Source organism: Leucopleurus acutus (genome assembly GCF_964270905.1).
Source record: "Leucopleurus acutus genome assembly, chromosome: 13".
NCBI lineage: Eukaryota > Metazoa > Chordata > Mammalia > Artiodactyla > Delphinidae > Leucopleurus > Leucopleurus acutus.
Window position 1 is genome coordinate 61644809 of NC_139155.1, and position 8313 is coordinate 61653121.

Here is an 8313-nt window from a genome sequence, read left to right on the forward strand (position 1 = left end):
TGGGCTCTGGGAAATCCTGAGTCTTTCCAAGAATGGGCATAGGGGTCAGATGCGCACCCGCTCTGTATATTTTGAAGAAGTCTTGTTTTCGCCTCGGATTTGTTTATTGCTTTTCATGGCCCCTGGGAAGAGAGTATACTGTTTCCCTTCTCTCCTCATAACCTCCCTTTTTCTCATTCTCTAGGTAAGATCTAGAGAGATCTGGTTCTAGCTTGGAGACGACAGCGTGTCTGAGTCCCTCATCTCTCGATTATCCAGCAGTGGGGGAGACCCGCTTCAGCACTGTGGGAATCCTGGGGACCTGAAGTAGGTGATCTGATCCGTAGGGAGGACCGTTCAGAACTGGCATTTTCATCAGGAGGACAGAGAGGGAAAAACTTGACTTCCACGGCGCACCAGCCTTCTGGGCTTGAATTGGTTTTACATGATGGAAAAGTCTGCTGATGGCAATTAAGCAAACCTTGGTTCTCTGTGTTAATCAACCAGGTCTCCCTTTTTTGAGATACAGTAAGCTTACGTTCTGAGCTCAGGTGTCTTCACAAATTTGCTGAGAATGACAAATACACTGCAAACCATTACCTTTTTATGAAGCCACAAAGCAGTCAAATCTTGTGAAAATAACCCAGAAATATAGACCATCTGTGTGCTCTGGAGCCCTGGAGAAGCCTGGACACCGGAACCTCAAACAGCGTGCCCCACACTAGGGCAAGAGAAGATACCAGGAACTTAAATTATCAGCAAATCAGTGACTACTGCCAGGAGCTGCTTTGTGTTTTGTAGAAGCCTGATGTCAGTCTGCCCCTATTTTCCAAGTTAGGGTCAGGGCTAGCACTGTGATGTTCCTAGGTGGTGTCATCTCTGTCCCTCTGTCTCTCCTTCTCTCTCGCTCTCTCTGGTACAACTTGTTCTTGGGACCTAGTTAAGAGGTCAAAAGCCCTCCTGAATTTTACATAACACTGTGTCACCACATGAATCCTCAGTTTACTCTAAATATTTTGTCATTTTCCTTGTAGGTTTCCCATACTAACAACTGTCTAGATGTCTTCAAAATCGCTGTCTTAGATGCCTGGCTAGGAGATGCATGATCTTACCTGATCCACCTCCTGCTTCTTCTGCCACTCTGTGTGCCAATTTGGCTGTTTGATTTTTAGAGATTCTAAGACCTGGATCCCACTTCTTCGTCTATGAACACATAGGCTCCAGGGGTTTCCGTTGTCTACATCGTACCTAGAAGGGGTGCTCCCTCTGGCTGCAGGTTACAGGCACCTGGGATCTTTTCATTAAATTAAACCGCTTGGTCTCCACGTGCAGAGATTCTGACTTGATCCTGGCCTGTGAGCCAGGGAAAGCTGTGAGCTTGGGAAAGCTGTCAGGTGGTTCTCAGGTGGGCAGTCGGAGGAGAGAACCACCATCCTGATTCACACACCAGCACTCAGGAAACAGGCCACTAATTTTCAAAACTAGTATCGCCCAAGCAAAGCCACCTTTCTGGAGCTGTGTTTTCACACTGGGGTTACACAGGTCTGCACAGCAATAGTCAGTGGCATTGTCTTTACAAGGGCTGTTTTACCCTAAAATTTCCCCAATCTGAAAAGCAGTAGCTATTATCTAGACAGGCTGATTTTGAAGGATTTTCCAGCCCACAGGATACTGATCCCCTTGGTCGGAGCCCTGCTTGGCCAGCCACCTTTGTCCCCCATCTGAGCATGATCTTGCCTGAAACCTGGCGTGAGGTATAAAAATGGTTTGGGGAGAAAATCAACTACATTGAATACTCATAAACATATTGTTTTGATATTTAATGAGCACCTAAAGCATATGACCCCAACTTTTGCACACATGATGAATCAAGCATTGGTCACTCCAGGTGTCTCTGCATCTACATGGAAATCAATGGCTTCCTCGGGTCATTACTGAGACTTTAATGCCACAGATTCCTCTTCTGTAAGTTGAAGAAAGTAATACACGCTACCTCATATGGAGCGCTAAGCAGATGGAGATAACACCCAGAGAAACCTGGAGCACAGGCATCATCCAATGAGCAGTAGTGGCTATTATTAGTATTATTATTACTATTGCTATTGCTATTATTGGAAAACAAGGACTGTTCCTGCATTTCTGAAGCTGTTATGCTGAAACACGGTAGCTGCTCTGATAGTCAGATGCCCTGACCCTTAGTAACATGTTTGAAAACTGCCCTACAGTCGAGTGATAGACATTCTCACAAGTGTTTGAGTTTTAGCTGCAAAGAATATGTCACTTTGTGGCTTCTGTGGGTTTCATCTCACCTCTTTAGCCTTTATCTTTTCTGAACTTGGTTTAATGCTATCCCAATTGACAAAATCGTTCAGAAACACCATCCTTGTCCCAAATGCTAATTTTCTCTAACGTGCTCAATATGCAAACACAGAGTTAATAACCTTTTTCAGTCTCAGCTGGTAACTTTACCAAACGTGTTTCCCAGAGGAATATAAAAGTTGTCACTCCCAGTGAAATCTGCCAAAATCCATAGACGCCATCGAGCCTGCAGAGAACATGATGCCTCTCGCCAACTTGAGGACGTCCTCTCCCATAGGTAACGTGTTCTCCTTACATATGTACTCATTTAATACTTTCAGAGATACACGTTTCTGTGTTTTCATTTATAAGTCACAGTATTCGTCTAGAAGTGATTTTAGTTAGGAGCCACGTGGTTTTTGGCACTTTTACTTGAAAAACTTGGAAGCAGAATGAAAGCCTTTCTTCTTTTTGCTAATATATTCTGTGGTTACCCTTTTTTCAAGCTGTCAGTTTGATGTTTACAGCAGAAGTATTTTCAAGGTCTCCAAATTCCAAAAACCTGGACAACTTCTACTAATTTGTAGGAGACATCATCGTGCTATACTTCTGCCAAAGAGGTTCTCCCCCAGACGGTTTCCCCCAGTCATCTCCAACGAAAATGCAAGAAATCCCTATGTACCCACACTTCACCATCTGTGACATCTGGTCCTTACCTGTCATCTTCCTGCTGAGTGTACAGAAAGTTTACACCTTGGCCCGAAGTACAATTTGTGAGCTGTCGTATGGATTCAGAATCTGAGGCAGACTGCTGAATTTGTATCTGTTGATCAAGAACTTTGAAAAATCAGCCAACAGACCTATATGTGTGCCTTATTTTTTCAATCAGATTCTAGGCTTTCAGGGCATGGACAAAATTTCGTGTATAATGCGAACTGTAAAGCAGGCCATATAGCAAAACCTTGTTTCCAAATGAATTGTATTCTGTTTATTTGGCTCCATTATTCACACACACACACACATATGCACAGACACACGCACACACACACACAAATATTTATTACTGCGTAAGAAAAATCTCATATGAAAATAAAGGAGCATGTACAGTTTTATTGGTTTTTTGTAAGACACACATAAAGGAAGAGAGTATGAATTCATGGGAAAGGTGCTCTGTGGAGGTTGGTGACTTGCCTGGGGCACAGGTGCCCAGATGGCTGACACTAAAACATAGAAATCACCATGCATTATTCACAGCTGACACCACGAGCAGATTTTTTTTATCAAGGGGTTGTCTAGCTGCTTTCTCTAGAGTTTCTCCTGAAGCCTTTGAAGAGGCTGAAACACTTAAACTCTGGGAAGAGTTTTAAGACGGGGACTGGAATTCCGGTCACAGGTTAGCAGTGAAATGTGGTCATTCAAAGCAAGTTACTAAACAAAAAAATCACAAGTTTTTTTCTTTACCTAGAGCCACTGAAATAGGAAAAGCCTCCCTGTCTGTATCCTATAGACATTTATTAGTTAATAAATCCACATTTCAGAATGATTTGGATTTCAGTTGTATTTCTTGGAACTTCACCAGGACCTCTTAAATGGTCTTAGAAATATGAATATTCTTGGTGAGTCTAGGAGATTTTCATTCGTTGCTCTTAAGAGCGTTCGGATGTGTGTTTGCATGGGATGTGTACAAGTTTGAGGATTGGCTATTTCTAGTTATTAACATTAGCCTATGACTGGGACTCTCCCATCCCATTCAGTTGAGTCAGCGAGTTTGCAGCCTCCTTCACTTATTCTCCTGCAGTGCCACCTTTCGGCTAAAAGTATATTGAAAACTACAAGTACCTAATGCAAGCAATTAGGCACAATCAACAAATGTCTCTTGAGAACAAACCTATGGATACCAAGGGGGGAAAGCAGAGAGGTAGGATGTGGTGGGATGAATTGGGAGATTGGGATTGACATATATACACTAATATGTATAAAATAGATAACTAATAAGAACCTGCTGAATAAAAAAAATTAAAAACAAAAAGAGTCTCTTGCAGCCAACAATATGCTGATAGACTCAAAAACACAGCGGTGCAGAAGCAACACAGCTGCTGCCTTCATGAAGTGACCATCCGGTAAAGACAGACATGAACCAATAATTGTAAATAATTAAGTAAACCAGGCCCGAGTGCAGAGGACTAAGCAGAAGAATTAGGTACTTATGGGAGAGTGTGATGGTGAACGTTGCTCACTTACAGGGAGTTTGAGCACAGATTCCTCCAGAAGGTGGTGCTTGTTACACTTTGAAGGATGACTGTGGATTCTGCGCAATGTAAGCCTCGTGAAGGCAGGAACTTTGTTCTGTTCATTGCATCCCCTGGGGGGGCTTCTGCAGCTTAATGAGATCACATGGTTTCCAATCCAGATCCTTTCTATCATCTTTTTAATTCAATTGGAACAGTCATAAGCACTTATTAAGCACACATGGAGTAACAGACACACCCAGGCATGTTACAGAGGTAAGGACAGCGGCCACTGAAACCTGGGGCGCGTGGGTCCACTGCAGCCCCCGGAGATCAATACAGGAGTTCTCCAGATCTGGGTCCTTGCAGCTCGGGCAACCTCTTGACCTTCCTGGTTTTCCCCACTTTGGGGTTTGTGTGTGTTTAATCTACCTTCCTTTAAATCTTAATACAGAAAGAGCATATTTACATGTGTTCTCTGGGCTGTGGCAATACTGTAGCCCACAAGAGGCTGTTCTTTAGGCCCGGCTTTATCCGTGTTTTCCATGACTTTTCAGCAGAGGGACTGCATCGGGGGTTGTGAGCCAACAAGCAAAGCGGATGTTGTTGGCTCTGAAAAGCCCAATCACGTTTCTCCATGGGTCAGTGTGAAAGTGTCTCTGGCTTGTCCAAAGATGCGGTAAACGTCATGAGTTTTTTCCAAGGTTCTTTGAGGTCCTTCAAACAAGTGTTTCGCTTGTTTGTTTTGGACATGAGGAAATGGCCCATCTTACAAAAATAAATAAAAGACACCAGTCTCCTTTCCCCCAGTCGGAAGGGATTTTGTTTCCAGGTCAGAATTCCTCAGTGGAGAGGAGTCTTTACTCCACCTGCCCCAGAGCTACCCTAGGGTTTGACTTTCCTTCCCTTCCTAATGGGGGAGAAAATGCCTTTTTTGATATTCTGTTAAAAAACTTGAGAAAAGTAGACATTTTAAAAACAAACATGCTACAAAATTAAAGAGGAACAAACCACAAATGGTATAAAATGTCTTTTCTAAAATACAAGTTTCTGATGTTATACATCTCAAAAGAGGACAATTTCTGAGATGCCCCGAGATAACTGATCACCCACCTTGGATGAGTCCAGGGCCAGCTACACAAGTTGCTAGTTGCAATGCAAAATTAAAATGTGTACTTCTTTCTCAAAAAGCAGGAAAAAAGTGCTCCTAAGGTACTAAAATATAAAGTTTTTCTCTTTCTTCCATGGTTTTTCTCTCAAATTGCCATAGCAGGTTTTAATTTGCCATTTAAGTTTTATGTGAAGAAAAATTTAAATTTACATTATTGGCACAAATTTAACCATAAATCTTTGTACTCTGCAGTGCCAGCTTTGAATGCAAATAAGCGTGTAACTCATACACAGAATCACTGAAGCCACACAATTCGTATTTTGTAGCTTACATATGCATTTGTATTTTGTTCTTAGAGAAACGGTTGATATGCTACACAAAACTAATTCAACTGCTTTTATTTCACGTCTTGGTACACTCACGTGCTACCAACACTCTCTGCATTCCATTTGCTGATAAGAAAGGGCCAAGGGGAAAAGGAACTAAGGTTTGTCTTTTTTCTTTCTCTCTGTGTCATCACTTTATGCCTAAGGCTTTGGCTAACCAGGGAAAGGACATGAGTGAGAAAGGGTATGACGGATGGGGTGGTGGTTCTTTCAATGTCATTTTCTTCTCCCTTCTTTCGAAACAGATTCTTGTTCGAATTGTAAGCATGTCCTCTGGGGACTGCCAAGGCTCCACCCCTTCCTGGGCTACAGGTAACACTCTCACCTTGCACTCCCATGCATGGGGGTCCGCTGGAATTCGGGGCTTGTGGGCACTAGGAACGTCAAAGGCCAATGGAGCAGTGGACAGGTGGACATGAGTATTATGTGTACCTCCTCTGCTCACGACGTGCTTGTCCTGTGATGTCACTTGCCAAACACAAGGTCAAAGATAAAAGTATCGAACGTGTCCAGCCAGAGCATCACGCCAAGTGCCGGGTCCTCCCGTGGGATGAGAGTAGAGGCGGGGAGCGGCTGCGCCCTGCCAGGCGGGGCCTCCCATAGCCGCCCCATGGAGTGGGCATCCCTCCATGGCCCCCCACCCAGCCCCGCCCTCCAGCTGTGTGTCCAAGTGTCGTCCTCAGTGTTGGCTCACCCGACATCTAACTCTGTTCCAAGTTCCAACCACTCATAAGATGGAAACCTGGAAAGCAGCTCGGGAGGAGGCTGGAAGAAGAAACCCCTGGCCAGCAAGCGAGTCGAATACTCTCAATCTGTGTGCCCCTGTGCGTTTGAGGGGAAGCGCAGGTAAGGAGGTCGTGACTGCCTCCCTTTCCTTTGCCTCCAAAGTGGGCTTTTCATCCCCCTTCCCGGCTCACGTGGCACCTGGGCTGCGAGCAGGTGGGACCCGCTCCGGGTGTCACGGCGAGCGAGGGGCAGAGTCAGGACCCGGGTCTTCTTCAGGACGGTGGCGCGTGGCCCCTCGTGGTGGAGCACAGGGCGCAGGCGTGGGCTCGCCCCCCACGGGGCTCGGGTCTGGCAGGGACCGCAGCACCGCATGGTCTGCGCATCCTGGACCCGCCCAGCAGCGCAGGGTTGCAGGGCTTCAACCGGCCCCGAGAATCGTCAGGAAGGACAGAACCCACATTGTGCAGTGAAGTCTCCCTGCCCCCAGCCAGAGCACAGGTGAGCACACCTGCCAGCACGGGGACTGCCAACCAGCGCTGCAGCCCTCCCCTCTCCTCTAGAGCCTCCACCCTCCTTCCTTCCAGTGGAAGCAGGGGGTCGGTCCGGGAAGCCCCCTCTTACCTCCACAGTAAAAAAAACAAGAGTGTGTGTTGAGCGGTGGTGGAGGGGATTTGAAGTTAAACAGATCTACCTTCAAATCCCACCTTGTGCACTTGGAAGCTGCAACACCCAGGACAGTTACTTAAAATGGTGTGTTTTTGTTTCTGTTAAAATAATGAAGGTGAAGTGTGGACAGATAGGACGGTCACCTCACCTCCTGTGTGGAAAGTGAGGATCTGGCCACTTGGGCAAAGGACGGCTGGAAAGAAAGAGCAGTTCAGCCTCTTTCCCAGAAACATGGGAGTTACCCCAGACCCAGAGGCTATAAGGATGATACGTGGCATTCTCTGGTTCCTTTTTCTCAAGAGCTCAGAGTGCTTCTGAGACATTATCTCATGAATTTGCAAATCATTCCTGGGAGTTAGGTAGAAAGGAATCCAGACAAGTTTCTAGCTTGCCTCTTTACTAAGAGCCAAAGATTGAAAGGTCCTCTCTGCAAGTAGACACACCTCCTGGGCATAGAAACACTATTACTCAAATCACACATGGGGTAGGTAAACGTGCAGATGAAAATAACACACACCTTCCAGAAGGTAAGTACTGTAACAAAAGTCTTCCTCCCTGATTTCTTGATAATGAAAGTGTTTATGGAGTTTTGCTCCCAGAAGGGGGACGGGACATTCACGCCCAGGTACTGTGTCCCTGCAAATGTAAGCGTCCTCCCTCGGCGCCTGGCCGTGATGGGAGCACGATTGCCCTTTGAGCTAGCTGTAAAATCAACCCCAAAGTGACGAGGCCGGAAACATGCAGTCACCCTAAATATACAAGATAAGCCGCAATCAACAGGACCTCACTACCCTGATTGAAGACGCTAACAGATCTAAAGAGCGTGCTAGTTAAACGGAATAGAAACGTATGGAAAGTGCAGAGCAGTCCATCCCTGTGACCAGATAAACACCGTGCCGTAGAAAAGGAGACTCAATCA